This window comes from Lepisosteus platostomus, unplaced genomic scaffold (genome assembly GCF_059453375.1).
Source record: "Lepisosteus platostomus isolate fLepPlt1 unplaced genomic scaffold, fLepPlt1.hap1 Scaffold_54_H1, whole genome shotgun sequence".
NCBI classification, from domain to species: domain Eukaryota; kingdom Metazoa; phylum Chordata; class Actinopteri; order Semionotiformes; family Lepisosteidae; genus Lepisosteus; species Lepisosteus platostomus.
Window position 1 is genome coordinate 1 of NW_028291672.1, and position 22,500 is coordinate 22,500.

At 43.7% G+C, this 22,500-nt stretch overlaps 6 non-coding genes across 6 annotated transcripts in view; 5 read left to right on the forward strand and 1 right to left on the reverse strand.

Moving 5' to 3' along the window:
• Positions 1-1,574: 1,574 nt before the first annotated feature.
• trnag-ucc (transfer RNA glycine (anticodon UCC)) lies at positions 1,575-1,646 on the forward strand. The gene has a single exon. It is a non-coding gene; the product is annotated as a tRNA-Gly (tRNA).
• Positions 1,647-2,476: 830 nt separating this feature from the next.
• Positions 2,477-2,550, forward strand: trnai-aau (transfer RNA isoleucine (anticodon AAU)). Its single transcript has one exon. It is a non-coding gene; the product is annotated as a tRNA-Ile (tRNA).
• An 11,836-nt stretch (positions 2,551-14,386) lies between these two features.
• trnat-agu (transfer RNA threonine (anticodon AGU)) lies at positions 14,387-14,460 on the reverse strand. Its single transcript has one exon. It is a non-coding gene; the product is annotated as a tRNA-Thr (tRNA).
• A 3,465-nt stretch (positions 14,461-17,925) lies between these two features.
• Positions 17,926-18,062, forward strand: LOC148632906 (U4 spliceosomal RNA). Its single transcript, XR_015934117.1, has one exon. It is a non-coding gene; the product is annotated as a U4 spliceosomal RNA (small nuclear RNA).
• Positions 18,063-22,165: 4,103 nt separating this feature from the next.
• Positions 22,166-22,247, forward strand: trnas-aga (transfer RNA serine (anticodon AGA)). Its single transcript has one exon. It is a non-coding gene; the product is annotated as a tRNA-Ser (tRNA).
• A 213-nt stretch (positions 22,248-22,460) lies between these two features.
• trnag-gcc (transfer RNA glycine (anticodon GCC)) overlaps positions 22,461-22,500 on the forward strand; it is a 71-nt gene continuing 31 nt past the window's right edge. The window contains exon 1 of the tRNA in view: positions 22,461-22,500. This exon is cut by the window's right edge and continues 31 nt beyond it. This is a non-coding gene — a tRNA (tRNA-Gly).

Genomic DNA, 22,500 nt, shown 5'->3' on the forward strand with positions numbered 1-22,500 from the left:
CTCCATGAAAAAATGATCATTTAAGATTTGAAAAAAAAACACATCATATAACAACAGTTTTCATTCATAGGAGTGAAAAATAACCATTTTTGAAGACATATTAGTTTCTAAAACACTACAATAAAGTTGAAAACATCCGTTTTATATTACATTAATTTTTGTGAAATTAGTCATTTATTGCACTATTTTTAATAAAATCTCTAATTAAAAGTGATTAAAATTAAGTTTGGAACAACAAGGAACACAAAAAAAAAGATTTTAAGGAAAAAAATATTGTCTTCTGTGCCAGGTGCCTGCAAGGGGAGAAAGCTAGAATCCTACCCAGGCTCCTGGAGCTCTGTCCTGGCTAAAGGAGGGTGAATCCATCCCATTCAAAGCTCCATGAAAAAATGATATTTTTAAATTTGAAAAAAAAAAAACATTATAGAACAACATCTCTTGGTCCACAGAGTGCAAAAATCCAACTTTGAAGAAAATCCATTGACTGATCCCCGAATCCTGAAGTTTCTTCGCATGATATCGGGCTTGCAACCACTTTCTGGAAAATGATGAAAAATGCCAAAAATGAAAAAAAAAGTTATCAATTCTAGAGCCTAAGAGGAAAATAAGACAAATGTATATCTCCAAATAATTTTATGTGCTTCAGAAGAGCCCAGGAAAGTTTTTTGCATTCATGAAACCACGCCCGTTTGCACGTAAGCAGACATGGTTGCACACACGACTGCATGAAAGCACGCGTGCATGCAAAATCATCCTGTTAAGCATTTGAAAAGCCGCACCACGGCGCACTTGAAATAGCTCTTACATTAGTGGTCGACACAGGAATCGCCTTTTTATTTACGCTCTTACCAACGTGATGGAAAGCAAAACAAAGCAAAGCAGAGCAAAACAAAACGAACAAACGCAAAACCCTCACGTCCCGCACTTGCATATAACGCCGTTACGTGCCCAAGCGGTATTGTACGTCATCCTAGCACTGCACCCCGGGGTGTACGGTATATGGGAATGAGCACACGCCACGAATCGTCTGAAATCACTCCCTACAGCTGTAAGGCGCCTTGAAGCGTGCACCCCCAACATTCTTCTTTGCGCATCTGTGAAAGGTAAACTCTTGAGCAAACTCTGAACCAGCTCTAAGGAAACTAATCCGATTAGACGTTACTTTGACTCATCCTTTAACAGTTTTCAGTCTCTGTCTTTAAACACCTTGCTCAGTCACATTCAAGCCACAAGTACTCTTCTCGGATGTTGCACAAACAAATCCTAATGTCTTGAAAGCATTGCAGCATGTTTGTGTCCCACTTCCCGTGGCTGCAGGACGACTGACACGAACGGACAAACACAATCTGTGGCGTTTAGCGTGACATAGTCTTGCAGGCATCGTGCTGTCTTACTGCAATACTATACCACTTGAGGAAACAGTCCATCTGGCCATGAAACTCATTTGAACGTCTAGCTACAGCAACTAACAATAACATGATTTATTCAGGATGTGTGGAATCAGCACGTCCCGGAGACAGCTTCTGAAATCGTGAGCATTCTCTGGTGGTGTCCTGGAGGGCTCCCCCAGGCATGTGTTGGTGGTATAGTGGTGAGCATAGCTACCTTCCAAGCAGTTGACCCGGGTTCGATTCCCGGCCAACGCAGTGGCAAGTGTTTTCAAATGCTGTCACAAGCCTTGGATTGTGACTAGCAAAGCGAAGCCTTTTGAAAGAGCTAAAGCACTGCAAAACGGAATTGAAGGAGAATCTTACAGGGGATTCTGAGCGGTGTCTAAATAAATAAATTCACAGCGTCCGCGGATGGCATTTTGCAGCTGGAAGTAGATGTCGACGCTTTTTGCACACAGCACCAAAAAAGCGTCTTTTTTGAAGGTACAGGCATTGAGCATTGGTGGTTCATTGTTAGAACTCTCGCCTGCCACGCAGGAGGCTTGGTTTCGATTCCTAGCCAATGCAGTGGCTTTTGCAGCGAACGGCTCCATCACTTGCATCCCAACTTTTGCAACTCGCAACTGAAAACCCACTGAAGCTAAGCAGGTGTGAGCCAGGTCAGTACCTGGATGAGGGTGAGCTACAGGGAAAAACAAAGCTTCCAGCTGGAAGTGGTGTTAATGGGGCCAGCAGGGAGGCGCTCACCCTGAGGTCTGTGCGGGTCCCAATCTCCCAATATAGTGACGGAGAAGCTGTGTTGTAAAAGGGCGCTGTCTTTTGGATGAGATGTAAAACCGAGGTCATAGTGCTCTGTGGTCATTAAAAATGACCACCAAAACCTTTGACAAAAGCTCTTGGTAATTGATGGTCTTCAATAATGCTTCTCCTTTAGGTACATTTAAAATCAGCTGAATAATGCTGTGAAACCATGAAACTGCATGAGAAAGCCCGTACACTGAATTACACGGCTTTCTATTCAAAGGAGGACAAAAGAAATTCCCTGAGTTCGATTTTTTGCAGCACAGAGAGGGGCACTGTCCTGAGGCCGGCTAGCTCAGTTGGTTAGAGCGTGGTGCTAATAACGCCAAGGTCGCGGGTTCGAGCCCCGTACGGGCCATGTCCTTTTCTCCTCTCTTACCAAAGCTGTTAGGTTCCTTTCCGTGGTGAGATGGGTTGTCCTGCAACGCTGCCACACAGTGCCGACAGACAAGAGTGTTGCGGGAGAAGAGAAAAGTGTTTGAAGATTTAAGAGTGTCTTACGTGGAGCCAAAATCAAGTGTCACAAATGCAAGTGGGAAGATTTCCAATGTTTAATATGGTCAAAATAAGCGGAAGTTACCAGCTGGTCCGGCACAGTCTGCCATGCTTTTGTCATATACTGTAAAGTGGTGTCGAACTGGAGCCTCACCATTTGCATATGTGAGGCTCCAGTTATACATCGATTGTCACATTAAATGACAAAAATGAAGAGAGGTAAAGCAGCTGGAGAGGTTTTCTTACAACTTTTGAGCTGACACAGTTTTGGAAAATGTTTCCTTCACGCTGCACTGTACAATATAGGCAGCCAAGAGTCTCCAAAACAAAACAGAATTGACAGATAGGAGAAAATTCCCACTCGTCCTGAAGTTCCCAAAATCCAGCACTGAGCGTAAACAAAGTGTCTAAGTAGTGTGGGAATGTTAAACCTAACCCTAGCTGGAGTTTGAGCAATCCAGCACTGAGAGTAAAAAGATGAGTCAAAGTAACGTCTAATCAGATTAGTTTCCTTAGAGCTGGTTCAGAGTTTGCTCAAGAGTTTACCTTTCACAGATGCGCAAAGAAGAATGTTGGGGGTGCAGGCTTCAAGGCGCCTTACAGCTGTAGGGAGTGATTCGAGACGATTCGTGGCGTGTGCTCGTTCCCATATACCTTACGCCCCGGGGTGCAGTGCTAGGATGACGTACAATACCGCTTGGGCACGTAACGGCGTTATATGCAAGTGCGGGACGTGAGGGTTTTCGTTTGTTCGTTTTGTTTTGCTCTGCTTTGCTTTGTTTTGCTTTCCATCGCGTTGGTAAGAGCGTAAATAAAAAGGCGATTCCTGCGTCTACCACTAATGTAAGAGCTATTTCAAGTGCGGCGTGGTGCGGCTTTTCAAATGCTCAACAGGATGACTTCGCATGCACGTGTGCTTTCATGCAGTCGTGTGTGCAACCATGTCTGCTTATGTGCAAACGGGCGTGGTTTCATGTATGCAAAAAACTTTCCTGGGCTCTTCTGAAGCACATAAAATTATTTGGAGATATACATTTGTCTTGTTTTCCTTTTAGGCTCTAGAATTGATAACTTTTTTTTAGGATTCTAGCTTTCTCCCCTTGCAGGCATCGGGCACAGAGGACCTCATGGTTTTCCTAAAAATCTTTTTTTTGTGTGTTCCTTGTTGTTCCAAACTTAATTTTAATCACTTTTAATTAGATATTTTATTAAAAATAGTGCAAAAAATGACTAATTTCACTAAAAATAATGTAATATAAAACTGATGTTTTTAACTTTATTGTAGTGCTTTAGAAACTACTATGTCTTCAAAAATGGTTATTTTTCACTCCTAGGAATGAAAGCTGTTGTTATATGATGTTTATTTTCAAATTTTGAAAAAATCAAAGGATTCTAGCTTTCTCCCCTTGCAGGCATTGGACACAGAGAACCTCATGGTTTTCCTAAAAATCATTTGTTATGTTCCCTGGTGTTCCAAACTTAGTTTTAATCAATTTTAATTTGTTATTATGTTAAAAACAGGGTAATAAGTTTCTAATTGGACTATAAATAATGTCATATTGTCTGCTATAAAACTGATGTTTTCATCTCCATTGTAGAGATTCTAGAATCAACTAATAGAGAATTAAAATAAAAAAGGGCATAAGAAGACATTACCAACAACGACCACAAGATGGAGATGTTGTCTAGACATTACCAACAACGACCACAAGATGGAGATATTGTCCAAAGAGGCAAGAAGGGCAAAGCCGCGATAAGGAGATTGCTGTCAGAATGCACATCCGGATCCCAAACAGAATCTCTAGTAAAATATGATCATTTGTGAAACAGGCAAATGAGTGTCTGCTACAATATGATTGCTACATATCTGCATTTGTTGGTTTTTAAGGAGTAAGAGTGCAGGCGGTTTAAACCTGCGATCCAGTGTGTTGAAGTATTTCACAACACTACCCCTAGCACATCAGGAAATAAATCCTCATAATGATTATCGCCCTGGGCATGTACCAAAAAATCAGTGAGCATATACATATATCGCTGTGTTGAAGCTAGAGACACAGAATAAGTGCAAACACATCCTAAATACAGTGTTCCTGCACCTTGACCTCATCCAGAATGTATCGTTTTTTGAAAGGAAACCGGCTCAGGGACGCCAAATATGTAATGTTGCCATAGCAAAATTAAATGTAGTGGCTCTCTGAAGGCACCAGTTCTGTAGGGTTTGGGCATTTGCTTAGACAATTATTAATTGTAGCAGTAAATCACAAAGTTGATTCTTTTGATGGCTTTAGAATCCAACCATGTGACATAACTCAAACAACGCGCACACACAGGTACTAATACACGAGGATACATTTATTAATACATAAAATATGCATGTAAACCTAACAGATCTTATCGAGAGGGTTATCAGAATACAAAAGATATATATTCAGTCAGTTACGAAGTGTTACACATATCAAGAGGACATACGTCCAGTATATCATTCATTAAGACCGTTTCGTTAATGAACTTGGTTATAACTTCTACATTAGATACTCAAACAAGTACATAACTCTTAGGAATTAAATTGATATCAACTGGTTGGGATAACAATTGAATTCTCGAGCTGTAATGCATTGAAGTTGAATACTCATCCAATCTTTGGGGATTCAGATCTTCCTGCGGGCACAAAGAAACAGTTGCAGGCTGTTGCTGTCCAATCCGCGCTCTCTGGCTCCGTGCCAGGCTGTGCTGTGCGGCTTGCGACGCTGCGCTGCTGATGCTCACTGTGGGCTTTAACTAGCAAAGTTTGTGCACAGGAGAAAAGATGACTGTGGGTCCCACCAAGTCAGGAAGAGGACCGGTTCGTTTCTGATGAAGAGCTAGTTCTGAATAGTGATTAAGCTGTCCACAGTTCCGACCTGTTCACGAGGCCTGCTGCTGGTGCTAACCTCGGGTGGATCCTCTGGTTATTCTCTGGCAACCTCCGCTCTAGACTCTTAGAACAAAGGAAAGTTCTGGCACTCGGACACACTGGCCGTTCCGTGGTTGTCCGGGCTGAGTCTCAGGATGGTCAGGAGGCGCGCTGCGAGAATGTCCTGCCCTTGGGAGCCTTCTGCTCCTGGGCCGTCCTGCCCTGGAATTCTCCTTTGAATTCCCTTTAGAATTGTCCACAGAATCCTCTGAATCCTCCCTTCTGAATCTTACTGAATCTCACAGGCTCTCTGTGTTGCCTGTTTTTACCTGGAGGAACTTCAGCTCATTGATTGGCTGAAAGTTCCATAGGCACCAGAGTCCCACGTGGGTTACTCGGCCCTACCAGTCCCTGATTGATTGATCAAGGTGAGATATGAGTCACTTAGTCCTGACACTTAGTAATGCAGTCCAGATGTCCAACTGGCACTCCCTAGACAGATAGGCGCCAATGGATGACCATTGATCATGATAGCCAGGCTTAGCTAAGTGCATCCCCCTTTGGGAGCTGTCCTAGGACCTTAAATCACCCTGCAGAACAGTTTCTCTGTGGCTGCACCACAGAGATGAACAGAGAAATGGGGCCTCATTTGGGAAGGCTCAGAACACTTAATTCTGCCTTATTAATAAGCCTCGCCGCTACATATCCCCCCTTTTTGAAGGTCACGAGGTCCTGAGGCGTTGTTGCCTTCAAAACAAAACAGAGTTAAGTGTTGTCCCTTGCCATTAGAACATTAATCTTAAATGTCCACATTACTCCTCGAGAATTCATACTGGAACCAGTGTTGGATACAAACAGGATGAATAACATCTGGAGTATGTATAAACACGGTAGGAGACATTATCTAGGTCTAGGAATTACACATCAGGAAGTTCACTGTCAATATCTGATACCTCTGTAGTAGATATTTGGGGAGAAATCACTTCCTTTCTTTTGACATGCTACCTTTGACTCATTCATGCTACCCAGATTACATTTTGATGCAAGAGTACAGCATTCAGAGTACACTGTCAGTCATGATCCAGCTTCCCAGCAGCAGTGTTAAAATATAACCAGTTCCTGTTCCCAGCCCCGCGATAAACCACAACACCTGTGTTGGGTATCTGCTAGGGTGGTTTGGAGGTTTGTTCCATTAAAGCAAACTAACTACCTGTACCTCTTCAGGGCTTACTGTTTCTTGGATTTCTATCCAATTCAATAGTGTGGCACCTGAAGGCATCCATGACCTCAAGTTTGGTCTTATGTTGTCTGGTTCCAGACCGTACAGTGTTAAGTTACCATGCTGTACTATGGCCTCCTCAGGAACTTGCAGGAAAACTGTTTGATTAGGTAGCTGCATTGTGGTAGCTGTATCATGCCTGTCACAAGTCATAGTGTCAGTTAAATGTGGTGTGCTGACCAGCCATTTACTTCCTACCTGCTCTTCATGGGGTTCATTAACCTCCCTCTGCTCGTTAGTAGCTTTACACCCTTCATTGGTGAATCGTTTAGACACAGCCAATGGATAGCTTTGGTAGCCATACCCATCTCAAGATTTGGAACCAAATTCAATCTTGGATTGCCTTCTGGGTGAGCTATGAGCGATGGGGTTAATGTCCCATACTCCTCTACTGAGAAGAGTGGAATCAAGTGGGTTGGGAATCGTGCCGTGGTTAGACTGGCTACAGTGGCACTAAGCTCCCTTAATAGGTCTTGTGTCAACATTCTGGCCTGTTGCACACAAGCATAAACCCACTGTATAACACCAACAATCATGTCCACTGGTTGGGGAATAAGGTTTAACCCTGTTGCATAGGAAATTGCCTGTAGGGTTTTCCCTAAGCTTTCCAACTTTTGCTGCTGTCGATACAGTCTGTCACTACCCTCCGGCATCTCTGACCCCTGCCTTCTTGGGGCAGTCAGGGTGAGAGTGCCAGTAGCACACAAACCTACCAGAAAAAAGCAAACGTGCAACAGCAATCAGTCCTCCCAAAAGTCTTTTCGGGTGGCTGATCCCAGTCATCTCCTTCTGAATGACTGTCGCCTTTCTAAGCTGGCGCAGCGTGTACATGGTGTCTTTCTCAGTATGCCCTGTGGCATCTTGGGCACCAACATCCTGGAAATATGGGGAGATCTGACGCAGCTGCTGATGCTGCTCCTCCTTTTCCAGGGCATCTGCTTTTTCGATTTGTTCATGCCTGTGCTCTAGGAACCCTGCAGGGGGCGGTGCAGCGGTGGAGCATGCCTGACCCTCGGCTGAGTGGTCATCTGGAGCACCTGAGTGATCTGGGATTGTTACCCCATTCTCACTGTTCAGGTCCACCCTGCACACTTCCTGATTGAGGAATCCCTCTATCGGCATGTTTACAATCGTTCGCTGGGCGTGGGTGTAGGACACCTGCTCGCTCCCCCCTTCCCTTGCTAGGGGTTCGGGGAGCTGCCCCAGTACTGGGATAGCTAGTTCACTGTCTTTGAACTTACTATCACTCACCAGGCCCATGTCAGTGCAGGCGGGGATTCTGACACCCCTCTTTGCGATGTCCTGCACTGGCAGGCGGGTGACTTGACCATCCAGCTCCAGTCTGGCTGAACCACTGTTGGTCAGACTCAGACTGACAGACTGAGCTGGTGGCTGTAAGAAAACCGGCTCGGCTTTCATTCCCTGTCCCTTCTGGGGGACTGGGTGTGTTGGCAACCCTGCCGTTGAGGCAGGAACAATCAGGTCAGTCTCACTCACTACCTGGTAGTTGTGAGAAATAATGTTACCTGACTGCAGGTTCCCTGGGTCACAGCAGAGGGAATCGGCATCTGGGATCAGGTGTGTCCACAGTGCAGTAGTCTCAGCGTCCAGCTGGACCTCCTGTCTAACCTGTGAATGTTGCACCAGGGGCACCTGGCGGTGGCCCTGTGACAGCTGCTCAAGCAGATCCTCACTAATAGAGGACCTCTCAGGGCTAAGGGTGAGGGCTACATCACCAACCTGCTCTCCTGCCATCTGGATCCCTTCCACCACTGCAGGGTGGTGTTCCTGACCCCTCTTGGGTGCCAGGGTGCACAGGGAAAGCTCCTTTTCATCGCCAGGTGGGGAGATCTGCTCCTCTTTAGGGATGTAAAAGGTGTGTGCTTTACCTGGTGGATCAGGCGGCTTCTTGGAGCACCGCTCCTGTGGCATGGAGGCTGTTGGGACCTTGGCCGGGACACGACTTCCCTGTATATCCGGGGAACAAGGAAATATTTTTATTTCTTGTCCAGAGGGAACAGAAGGAATCTCCACATAGGCTTCTGTGTTCGGTGGGCACTGTGTGAGCACAGTCTGCCTCTTGGCCCCCCTTTCCTTCTGTACAGAAGGCTTAGGAGCCTTGACCTGTTTCCACACTTTGCCTTTCTGGTGATCCACCAAAGGTTCCTCTCTGAGTCGCATGCCCTTTTCTTTTTCAACCCGTTTGAGCTTGCCGTGTGACATCAAACACCTTTCAACCTCAGTGTCAATCAGTGTCTCACTGTGTAAGACATCTCCCATGGCAGCCTTGAGGTAAAAGCTACTTGCTTTTCCTCTGTGTTTTACTGCCTGCTCTGTGACTTCAGGGGTGGAGTCAGCACTGACTTGGGAGTGGCTGAATTCATCCAGGCAGGAACCCTTCCGCTCAATCAGATAGACTGAGGGAGGGAGAGGGGGTGGGTCTCCGCCTCCTCCAGTGGAGAGTATCAGCTCATTCACGCTTCCGGCAGCCTTGGGGAGCGGTTGTCCCTGTCCTAATAAAGCTTGTTCAAGCCTGGCCAGGCGGGCGGCTACTGAATCCTTTTGTTCAGCTTTATCTAGCCCTTTCCCTCCCCCGGTGTTCTCATGGCACTTAGGACGCTGGGTGCGGTCCTGTGTGCATGCTTTGGAACGGGGCTTAGCCAGCTCAGGAGCCTGTGCTCCTTCGAGCAGGGGGGAGATAACCCTGCTGGCTCTGACGGCAAACACAGTCACTTTAACAGCTTTTTGCTCAGAGCGACTTTGGACATCATACTCCCAGGCTTTCTGCACGAATCTGTATGCATTAAGATCATCTTTCTGACTGACGGGTGGAGATTCGCAATGAATAAACCCTTGAAATGTGTGTTCTCTTCGCAACCCTCATCATTTCGCCCTGCAAAATAAGTTCGTCTAAGTCTCTCGTAATATTCGCGAGGGGACTCTGCTCTCTCGTGCTTAATGTTAAGAGCGGCGGCTATCGCAGCAGTCGGGTCAATAAACGCACTGTATTCTTCAATAAGTGCTTGACAAAGCTTCTCAAAATCATTACAGACTTCTTTCATCTGCCTAGCCATCCACTCATGTACAGCTCTGCTGGTAGTTTTCCTGACCAGAAACACTTTCTCCTGTTCTGTGGTGTTTGGCAGATACTGCAGGGTATACCTGAGGTCCTGAATATAACTCTCGATATTATTCTCTGACACTGCGGGGTCAAATCTCTCTATGTCCTTCGCTAGCTCTCTCAGAGAATGGAGATTTATCCTTCTAGCTTCTCCGCTGACGGAGATATGGAAGAGATCGTGGTCAGACCTGTCGCTGCTAGAGAGAGTGCTTAATAGCGACTCGAATTCAGACCTTTTAGCAACCATCGTTAAACTTAAAGAGTATTACTTTTAAGTACGAAATCACAGTTTTACCACAGAAAACCACAAGATCAAGTATGCAATCAACCCGGTAGATCGCAAAAGATCACAAAACAATCAAGCACTGCTTAAAGAGCAAGGGGAACTTTTTTTTCTTTCGGCTTTCAGCACACCGTATTGTTGTGTATGAAACCAGCGGCGTTTTATATTGAATTATTCCGCTTGGTTGACTCATTTCAGTCTTGCCACGCCCACCCAGGGACGCCAAATAATGTAAGAAAACCGGCTCAGGGACGCCAAATATGTAATGTTGCCATAGCAAAATTAAATGTAGTGGCTCTCTGAAGGCACCAGTTCTGTAGGGTTTGGGCATTTACTGAGACAATTATTAATTGTAGCAGTAAATCACAAAGTTGATTCTTTTGATGGCTTTAGAATCCAACCATGCGACATAACTCAAACAACGCGCACACACAGGTACTAATACACGAGGATACATTTATTAATACATAAAATATGCATGTAAACCTAACAGATCTTATCGAGAGGGTTATCAGAATACAAAAGATATACATTCAGTCAGTTACGAAGTGTTACACATATCAAGAGGACATACGTTCAGTATATCATTCATTAAGACCGTTTCGTTAATGAACTTGGTTATAACTTCTACATTAGATACTCAAACAAGTACATAACTCTTAGGAATTAAATTGATATCAACTGGTTGGGATAACAATTGAATTCTCGAGCTGTAATGCATTGAAGTTGAATACTCATCCAATCTTTGGGGATTCAGATCTTCCTGCGGGCACAAAGAAACAGTTGCAGGCTGTTGCTGTCCAATCCGCGCTCTCTGGCTCCGTGCCAGGCTGTGCTGTGCGGCTTGCGACGCTGCGCTGCTGATGCTCACTGACCGGCTAGTTAGTGTTGGCTTTAACTAGCAAAGTTTGTGCACAGGAGAAAAGATGACTGTGGGTCCGAGCAAGTCAGGAAGAGGACCGGTTCGTTTCTGATGAAGAGCTAGTTCTGAATAGTGATTCAGCTGTCCACAGTTCCGACCTGTTCACGAGGCCTGCTGCTGGTGCTAACCTCGGGTGGATCCTCTGGTTATTCTCTGGCAACCTCCGCTCTAGACTCTTAGAACAAAGGAAAGTTCTGGCACTCGGACACACTGGCCGTTCCGTGGTTGTCCGGGCTGAGTCTCAGGATGGTCAGGAGGCGCGCTGCGAGAATGTCCTGCCCTTGGGAGCCTTCTGCTCCTGGGCCGCCCTGCCCTGGAATTCTCCTTTGAATTCCCTTTAGAATTGTCCACAGAATCCTCTGAATCCTCCCTTCTGAATCTTACTGAATCTCACAGGCTCTCTGTGTTGCCTGTTTTTACCTGGAGGAACTTCAGCTCATTGATTGGCTGAAAGTTCCATGGGCATCAGAGTCCCACGTGGGTTACTCGGCCCTACCAGTCCCTGATTGATTGATCAAGGTGAGATATGAGTCACTTAGTCCTGACACTTAGTAATGCAGTCCAGATGTCCAACTGGCACTCCCTAGACAGATAGGCGCCAATGGATGACCATTGATCATGATAGCCAGGCTTAGCTAAGTGCATCCCCCTTTGGGAGCTGTCCTAGGACCTTAAATCACCCTGCATGAATAGTCTCTCTGTGGCTGCACCACAGAGATGAACAGAGAAATGGGGCCTCATTTGGGAAGGCTCAGAACACTTAATTCTGCCTTATTAATAAGCCTCGCCGCTACACACATATATTAATATAATAAATGATTGCTTATGCTTTATAAACAAATCTAATTAAAATAAAAGCTTAAGTTTTGTATTTATCTTGTACCATAGAACATGATTTTCTTTGTATTTCAATCCCACAAAGTGTCCAAATGACGCACTACATGATATAAGGAAGATTATCACATGCATATCGGTATTATCTTTCTTACGAAAATGCATTCCTTTCATTACCTTTTACTTTTTAAAATGAACTCAAATTGTGTATAATGTAATAATTTAAGTAGAATAGATTCTAATAATATAATGATCCAGTGTGTTGCACTACTTCACTGCTTCACTGCTCTATGCCGTCTGGAAATAAATCCTCAGACTGCTTACTGCCCTGGGCATGTACCAATGAATTACAGGAGCACATCTATTTCTCACTGCGTTGAAGCAGGAGACACACAGTCTCTGCAAACACATCCTAAATACAGTGCTCCAGCACCTTTGACCTCATCCAGAACGTATCATTTCTTGAAAGGGATTGCTGTCCGAATGCACATCTGAATCCCAAACAGAATCTCTAGTAAAATACGATCATTTGTGAAACAGGCAAATGACTGTCTCAGGGGCCCATTCCTCATTGTCAGACATATGTATGCAATGCTTTCACCGTGCATTGAGCAATAGGGATTAAAAACACAGCAGGTAAGGTTAGATGTCATGTTCTATGATCATTTCTTTCAGCATTAGGGACTAAATATACTAAACGTATGATACTAAAATGTTATTTTCACATATATTAATGTAATAAATGATTGCTTATGCTTTATAAATAAATCTAATTAAAATAAAAGCTTAAGTTTTGTATTTATCTTGTCCCATAGAACATGATTTTCTTTGTATTTCAAGCCCACAAAGTGTCCTTTGATCTCTATTCTGTGGTAATCCACGATGACCCCGTTCTTCAGGTGATTCATCATGTCCTCCCTCGCCTGTTGAGAGGCCATCCTGATCTCTTCTGCCGTGGCGTGCTTCATACACGCCCTCTTGAAGTGAGCAGGAAGCTGATCAAAAGTATTCAGGCACATCTTGCACACCAGGGGAATCCTCGCGGGTTTCCTTTGAAAATAAATAATACCATCTGTGTATAGAAACAAGCTAAGACTGATTTCTTAAATTATCCTTAAAATTCTCTCTCATAGTTTGAGCATAATGATTTTATTGCATTTATATAAGAATTGCTCATTGCTCCTAAATAAATAATGGTCTCAGTCACAGACTTTCCAATAGAAGCCATTGTGGAGTTCAGCAACTGCAGGTCCTAGAAGTGGGGAAGGAATTTTAAAAGAGAAATTGAATTACAATACAGAAGGAATGGCTGAGGGTTCACTGAAATGTATAAATATACAAATTCCAAAGACTGAGTCCATATAGAAACAACTACTTTTCATTTTCAGTATAAGAAAAAAAAACTATCTTCCAAAGCATCATAAAATTGTCCCTTCTTCCAGACCCTACTTCTCTCTTGTAGTAGTACAGCAGACCTTTCCAGGTGAGCAGATCACAGAGTCCGAAATGAGCTTCCTCCATCAAGCAAAGTACCTGAACATGACTCTGTCTTCATAAAAGCGCCCCTGTAATAAAGAAATTAAATCCAAAATCAAGAGGGCAGTTGCCTACTGAAATACAAGAAGTCATCAATTTTAACCTAGCAACACATTAAAGGCTGCATCTATACAAGTGCGATTCTAGAAATGCTCACCAGATTACGTTTTAAGAAGGAACTGCACCTCAGGTTCCGCCGAGATCTTAACTCGGATGGCAGGATTCAGAGTCCGGAGTGTGGACTGATGGCAAACGGAGGGTCCACATACTGTGGATCCCTCAGTGATCTTCCGCGTATTCAAACCACCAGCGTGTGACTCCCCTGTCCCTGTGATCTCATTGCTCTGCTCTCTCCTCTGTGCAGCCGAGCCCGACTCACGGCAAAGTGAAAAAAAAGATGCCCTCAACGTGAGATTTACTCTGGAGCGAGGATAGATGTTACCTTTTTATCATTTAACAGGATGTATGTGATGTGGCGACTAGGTTCAATTTTGTATCCTCTTTAAAAGATTAAGGACTGGGGTGAGCGTGATTTACCACCCTTTCAGCTAAGAACCCAACTTGCGCACCGTTTAAGCTGCATAGACTCGGTCGTTTAACTCTTCTCCGTTAGCAGGGTTAAGGTTGAAGAAAAAAAAATAGCTGACTTCTTTTTTTTTTTGCCAGCCGCTAGCGCTGATTAGCAAGGCTTGTATTTCATGTTTTGCAAGTTGCATCCATTTTAAGAGAAACAAGTCACGTTAAAGACATGAAATGAATACTTGCATTTAATTAAGTCTAGCCATAGGCAGTTGTCTGTAAGGACCAGTTCTGTTTGAGAAGACACGAAGAAGGCACCACTGGGATTCGAACCCAGGATCTCCTGTTTACTAGGCAGGCGCTTTAACCAACTAAGCCACGGCGCCCCAGGAGTGTTGTCCTTTTGCAGCCACTTGGACACACCACTCAGACACATCTGCATTCGGTGTGTGCTCCGCCTGCTCGCTGAGCAAGTTGCCACCTTTACATACAATAGCAACATAGACACCAAGAGAAAGGATGACAAATGGCTTTTATCTGGAACTTTTCATGTCCAAGGAGCTCAATGTGCTTTCTGTGTACAACAGGGCCACTGAACTCCACACTGGCCACTGAACCACAGCAGTGGCTTGCTGGCTTGACATCTCCCAAGGAAAATGTTGAAATCACATGTGGAACAGGAAAATGACCCTCGAGTACGTGGGGAAAAAAAGAAAAAGATCATCTGGAGCGCGCCAACCCATGTCCGGACAGCCCAGTTTCGTCGACAAGGTGGCTGAGTGGTTAAGGTGATGGACTGCTAATCCATTGTGCTCTGCAGGCATGGGTTCGAATCCCATTCTCATCGTTCTCCATGTCTGACACGTGTGCCTGTTCGGTGTCGGCCCTCCTGTTGTTTGCTCCGGTGCTAGAGCCGTACATTTTCTAGCAGTGGCTGAACATGGTATAGTAGGCCAACGTCGGTATCGAGCAGTAACAGTACTTACTGCGCCCCATAAGAAATCGTTTGTCCCTGTTCAAAAGAGATTGTGCGATGTCCTGCGGCGTTCGTAAAGCAAACCTTTGACAGTTTGAAAAGAGGAATTTATTCTGCTTCCTGTGCATGCAGTAGTTACAAAGTTGAACGTCTTTACACGATCTGCTGCAGTTTTCAGTGGGCGGGCTTTGTCAGATGGCTTGAAAAAACGCACTGTGTTTCGGCTCGGGAAACATCATGAGCAGTGTCCTGCATGTTTTCTGTGTCTAGCTGTCTTTTAACGCATACAGAATTCATTCGAAATCATTGATTTCTCCAATTAACAAGGGTCCCTTTTTGAACCTGCGAGATTGCATTCTTTCAATGTAACAGATTTACTCCGGGGAAAGCCAGCATGACATTGAGAGTAGCTCAAGCTTTCAGCACCCGTATCGGACAGCGTGTATGCAGACACCGCTCAGAATCCCCTGTAAGATTCTCCCTCAATTCCGTTTTTCAGTGCTTTAGCTCTTTCAAAAGGCTTCGCTTTGCTAGTCACAATCCAAGGCTCATGACAGCATTTGAAAACGGGAATCGAACCCAGGTCAACTGCTTGGAAGGCAGCTATGCTCACCACTATACCACCAACGCACACCCACAGGAAGCCTGCAGGACACCACCAGAGAATGCTTTTTTTTTTTTTTTTTTATTAAACATAGAATTTACAAATACAAATACAACAAGAGGATCAGAGTCATGTACAAGAGAAAAAAAACGCAGCAGAAAAAAGCATTTAACTACCAGAGGTAATTAAGTAATTATGTGATCAAATTGTATATTTTACACGTATCATATTTTCCTTGCTTTAATATTTCTCAATTATTTATAAACTTTAGTTTCAACATGCATGCGTTTCCTGTAAAAAATAAAACTCAGCACACAGTTTTTCTTTTAACAACATTTCGAGTACCTCTGGCATTCATGAAAAAGACATACACAAAAGCAAATAACTAACTCTAAGACTGTCTAAACTATTGAGTTTTTCAAAGAACCAGAACTATAACAGTCCTTAACACTTAACTACACCATTCCAAACTAACACTAAAGAAACACTAGTATATACTGGTATAACAAATATAACCAAACATAATCATTAACTGAGCAGTCACTGGGAGCAAATCTCCTTCCCGTCCACAAAGGCCCTCGCTCCCACAAAGTAGGCTCTCCTCCCCTCTCTTCTGGCAGCTTCAACCTGGGGCCAGAGCTGGTTCCTGGTACTCCTGTCCGCAGCAGACAGGTCCTCTGCAAACCTCAGTTTGTTCCCATTCAAATACTCATTCCCCCTCGCCGCTCGCCACAGCATGTCCCTCGCCGTCCTCTTGGTGAACTGTATTATAATCGATCTGGGGCGCACTTGCCCAGACATGTTCGCTCTCCCGAGCCTGTGAGCAAAGTCAATGGCCGATATTACGTCCTCCTGGTCCGGCAGGGTCCTTTTACAGATACCCTTCACTGTTGCAACAAGGTCCTTATCACGTTCCTCTTTAACTCCAAATAATTTTAAATTCCATCATCGACGGTATCTATCTACATCGTTCACTTTCAATTCAAGTTCTTTAATATGCTTTTCTTGTTTGGTATTTACTAGTTTAAGAACTTTTACTTCACTCTTTAAGTCTTCAACCTCTTTAAACACACAGTCCATGGACTTTTTAAGACTTTCGATTGCGACTGTATTAGATCAAATCATTTCCTTCAGCTCACCCATGCTCTGTGCCATCATGTTGAAGATGTTGGTCTGGAGCTCCTCCAGCGTCAGGTCGCCCCTTCCTCTCTTGGCTGCCGGGGTTTTCACAGGTGTGCTGGGCAGGGACTCCGGCTCTTCCTCTGGCAGCTGAGTCTCACTTGGGCTGCGAGCGCTCGCGTACGAGCGCATCTCCAGCACTCTTTCCACGTCCCCTCCAGCTGCTTCACTTTTCCCTTTAGTTGCCATCAATTTTCTTGTAGTGCTATACATATACGATTGAGGTTTCTTAGACTTCTACTTCGAAGACCCAGCACTCTCTTTTCTTTTCCCAGTGTTACTCATATCGAAATTCTTAAACCTAAAAAAAATCGTTTTTTTTTCTTTCAATTATAACTGAAGTTTAAACAAGTAGTGTTAAGTCCTTATTTTTCTGTAGTCAAAAAAAGCAAAAATTAACATTCAGGTCATGAAAAACTCAAAAAAAATCCTCAACCACTAAACTTTACCTCCCACCTGAGCGCCATCTTGAACGCCCCTACCACCAGAGAATGCTCACGATTTCGGAAGCTGTCTCCGGGACGTGCTGATTCCACACATCCTGAATAAATCATGATATTGTTAGTTGCTGTAGCTAGACGTTCAAATGAGTTTCATGGCCAGATGGACTGTTTCCTCCACCGGTATAGTATTGCAGTGAGACAGCACGATGCCTGCAAGACTATGTCACGCTAAACGCCACAGATTGTGTTTGTCCGTTAGTGTCAGCCGTCCCGCAGCCACGGGAAGTGGGACACAAACATGCTGCAATGCTTTCAGGACGTTAGGATTTGTTTGTGCAACATCCGAGAAGAGTACTTGTGGCTTGAATGTGAATTGTACGTGCCCGCCCCCTTTCCTCTGTAGTGCATGAGTTCCTCCCGGCATGCCCTTCGTCATTGTTCTGTCATCTTGTATTTAAAGGGTTGTATTTCTGCTGCTGAAAAGAATCAACGGGTTTCTTTGTTCCCAACGGAGCCCTTGTCTGTCATGAAATTCTTCAAAACCTCAAGCTAGAAGAAGACGACAAATATGAAGCGTTACAGCAACGACATGCCATGAGACGATTGATAACGATTTCCATAGGATCCCCGCGGTTGCCTGGCAACCGTCAGCTTTGCGCAGTGGCAGTATCGTAGCCTGTGAGGTTTAGCCGAGGCGGGATTATTGCTAGTTGAAAACCCAATACCCCGCTTCCGCCGGTTTGCAATACAATCGGCGAAAGCAATTTTTGACAGTCTCGTTAGAGACTGAGCAAGGTGTTTAAAGACAGATTTGGTCATGGTGACATCATGGTAGAAAGAAGCGAGCTTGTTCCCAGTGGGCATTGATTCGTCGAATATACGTATATTTACGGCGAAATTACGGCTATACGTATATATACGTCGTCTCGAAGTATAATCAACGTCGAATTGCAACCGTAAAATTGACGACATTAACAAACGCATATATAACGTCGAAAACACATCTAACACAGTGCCTGAGGCTTTTTACTGTATGTATCGTGTGTGCCGCAACTAGGAGTATACGGCACTCTGCACAGTGTACGAAGTAAATTATTTTCGCAGCAATTAATTTACACGTGTATAATAAATATAGTAAATATAATAAATTAATTACTGCGAAAATAATTTACTTCGTACACTGTGCAGAGTGCCGTATACTCCTAGTTGCGGCACACACGATACATACAGTAAAAAGCCTCAGGCACTGTGTTAGATGTGTTTTCGACGTTATATATGCGTTTATTCATGTCGTCGATTTTACGGTTGCAATTCGACGTTGATTATACGTCGAGGCGACGTATATATACGTATAGCCGTAATTTCGCCGTAAATATACGTATATTCGACGAATCAATGCCCACAGCTTGGCATACAAGGGTTTTGCTGAGGGGGTCTTGCCACCTGCCTGAAAAAAAACAGTAAAATGTTTGAGTGCCTATAGAGTTTCTATTTTTATTTTCTTGACAAAAGTCCCCCATCAGTGCGCGGTGCCCGAGGAAAAATCTGTAGGGGGGCGTCTGAAATTCTGAGGGGGGAGTGATATTTCGGTTGAAACGGAACTGTACGGTGCAGCTACCCAAATGAAATCTCGCAGCTATGCCATTGATTAGTGCTTCATGATAGAAGATAACGACTAGCAATCTGGTATTTGCGATGAAGTTCAGTTTCACATTTTTCGTCACTCTCAAGGTTTGTATTGCCTGGAGCGAAAAGTACCATAAGCGTTCATTTTTGCAGCTACATGGACGTTCTGAATCGTTAAGAAAAAAATGTTGTAAAACCAACAGAAAGCACAGACTGCTATAACTAGTCCTAGTTATATAATGATTTTAAGTATAATGATAAACTACTGCAAGGAATCGGTCCACCTGAGCAAACAGGATCGTAATGTTGACACTCAATAATATGTGCAGTTCCTGGACGGATAGCCCTCCTGCCCATCAAACAGACTGAGTGACTGTTCGTGTCATTTAGTGTTGTCTGACCATTGACAAAGTACAACTATTTTTTTAGGGTGCAAATTAAGTTAGGTAAAACTTTTTGCCCAAAACTGAAGGGGCGACATTCCCCCCTCCCCCCGTGATGCCAGGCCTGTCCCCATCCTATTCCATAATGTCATTATATATAATACCATACAACAGTGACCGATCCTTACTTATTGCATGCGTTAAAATTGCACATCAGCTCATAGCAGGGGGCACATAGCAGCGATGTATTATCAATGTTAAATTTCAACCATAATATCGACAACATTAATAAACGCATACGTTGAGAAAATATCGAACCCAGCATATTTTCCGGTTATATACCACAATGCATTGCTAGTATTCGTTGGTCACCATTTTGGACACGTTTTTCAAACGTAGAAGTATATCCGAAAATATCTCAGCAATCCTCTTTTGACGAGTAAGTATGAACAATAATAATACTATCTGAATACATACAGATCTTTCTTAATATTATTTTGATTAAAATAGTATGTGAATAAGCAAAAAAATGGCACATAAAATAGTGTGAATGGGGAAGATGACACAAAATCGTTTTGCCGTTTCTCTTATTCTTATTCTATGTTGTACTTTCAAACTTTGGGTACTCTTTAATTAGGACAGACTTTATTGCTCAACTGCTATGATGCAAGCCAAATTTTATACATTTATTTCAGCTTTGAGCTTAGTAAACCGTTCATTTTTTAGATTATACTAAAGAAGATATTAATCATCATTTATTTGGGAAGTAATATTATATAATTTTCTCCTAGCTGCGGTGCTGAAGTCCCACCCTACATTAACAGAAAAAGAAATAAAGGAGCACGCAATGTGTTACTTGAAGAATGCATATGCAAGGCAGGGGGCCAGGAGATCTGGACTCTGAAAATAATAGGTTTTTGGTTCTAACTGTTAGGACAATTAGACAGGGTTTGCAAATAGTGGACACAAATCGTCTTAACTTCCATTGTAATATTTTTTTTCTTGGAAATATAGAAGTTGTACATTTTAAAATGTATATTTGAATCAAAATGTGGTTTTGAGTTAGTGTGTTAATGTAATTAGTTTTGTGTTTGTCATTACTATACTGTATATTGCCATGTTACCAGAATTTGTAGCTGAAGTTTAAGACTAGTTGTGTTTTTATGATTATTGCCCATATGTTGATTGTTGATTGATTGTATACAATGTATAATTTGAAAAACATATGTTTCAGGTGTGAATGTGTATTTTCAGAATACATTTCTAAACCTAATCATTGGCTTGTTTTACTTGTTTCTACACCTATAAAATCTATCTTTGATGTATAATAGACCTCTACCCATATACGTATAATAGACCTCTAATGTTATCCGTATAATAGACCTCTAACCATATACGTATAATAGACCTCTAAAGTTATACGTATAATAGACCTCTAACCATATACGTATAATAGACCTCTAAAGTTATCCGGAACTCCAACCATATATGTATAATAGTCCTCTAAATTTATCCGTATAATAGAACTCCAACCATTTATGTATAATGAACGTCTAAATATAGACGTATAATTGACGTTTAACTTTAGACGTATATTAGAATTTCATTCTAGACGAATTGTAGACCACATTTAGACGTCTAAGATATGCGTTTAATAGACGTATATTATACGTCTTTTGCCCAATGGGTTACGTCTCAACAGAAACGCTCTTTAGCTCTTTCAGCGTTATGCAGAGAACATCGTCTGTCGAGATCACTTTTGAGTCAGCGCGAAACGCCGTGTGCTGTCAGTTTGATTTCATATTGCTCGTAGCGGCGCCCGGCTTTTGTCTGTCAAACGTTAGGTTGCGCTTCTTCATGCTGCATCGTCGGCATGAGTGGAGCTTTATAAACGTCTGTACTTACTGCGCCCCATAAGAAATCGTTTGTCCCCGTTCAAAAGAGATTGTGCGATGTCCTGCAGCAAACCTTTGACAGTTTGAAAAGAGGAATTTATTCTGCTTCCTGTGCGTGCAGTAGTTACAAAGTTGAACGCCTTTACACGATCTGCTGCAGTTTTCAGTGGGCGGTTTGTCAGATGGCTTGGAAAAACGCACTGTGTTTCGGCTCGGGAAACATCATGAGCAGTGTCCTGCATGTTTTCTGTGTATAGCTGTCTTTTAACGCATACAGAATTCATTCGAAATCATTGATTTCTCCAATTAACAAGGGTCCCTTAAAGGATGAGTCAAAGTAACGTCTAATCGGATTAGTTTCCTTAGAGCTGGTTCAGAGTTTGCTCAAGAGTTTACCTTTCACAGATGCGCAAAGAAGAACGTTGGGGGTGCACGCTTCAAGGCGCCTTACAGCTGTAGGGAGTGATTCGAGGCGATTCATGGCGTGTGCTTGTTCCCATATACCGTACGCCCCGGGGTGCAGTGCTACGATGACGTACAATACCGCTTGGGCACGTAACGGCGTTATATGCGAGTGCGGGACGTGAGGGTTTTCGTTTGTTCGTTTTGTTTTGCTCTGCTTCGCTTTGTTTTGCTTTCCATCGCGTTGGTAAGAGCGTAAATAAAAAGGCGATTCCTGCGTCTACCACTAATGTAAGAGCTATTTCAAGTGCGACGTGGTGCGGCTTTTCAAATGCTTGTGGGCATTTCTCTGTTGTTGATTCTTTTTTTGTGTGTAACAAAGTGGCATTTTCATGTCCGGACGGGGAGACTTTATCATTCCGACATGAAGCCACCCTTAAGTCCTCTGAGGCGTGTCTGTCTGCAAGGCTTGTATTTTGGAAATGTTTTTTTGAAACGGAGAACGACTTTGAAATAGGCTTCCGCCGGCGCCTCGCGATCCAGGTAAGATTGTAGCAAGAACGCAGCGGCAATGGGGCTTGCTGTAGTCGTGGCCGAGTGGTTAAGGCGATGGACTAGAAATCCATTGGGGTCTCCCCGCGCAGGTTCGAATCCTGCCGACTACGTTGTCCGCCTCCAGTCGGTGTGTTTCGGCGCAAGCAAAGAAGCGCGCCTCTTTGCTGTTCCTGGTGGTTTTAAAACGCCCAATCGCTTGTACCCGCTGCCTTGGAAATAAGTTCTTCAGCGTCCGCGAATGGCATTTTGCAGCTGGAAGCAGATGTCGACGCGTTTTCCACAGAGCACCAAAAAAGCGTCTTTTTTGAAGACCCAGGCACTGAGCATTGGTGGTTCAGTGGTAGAATTCTCGCCTGCCACGCG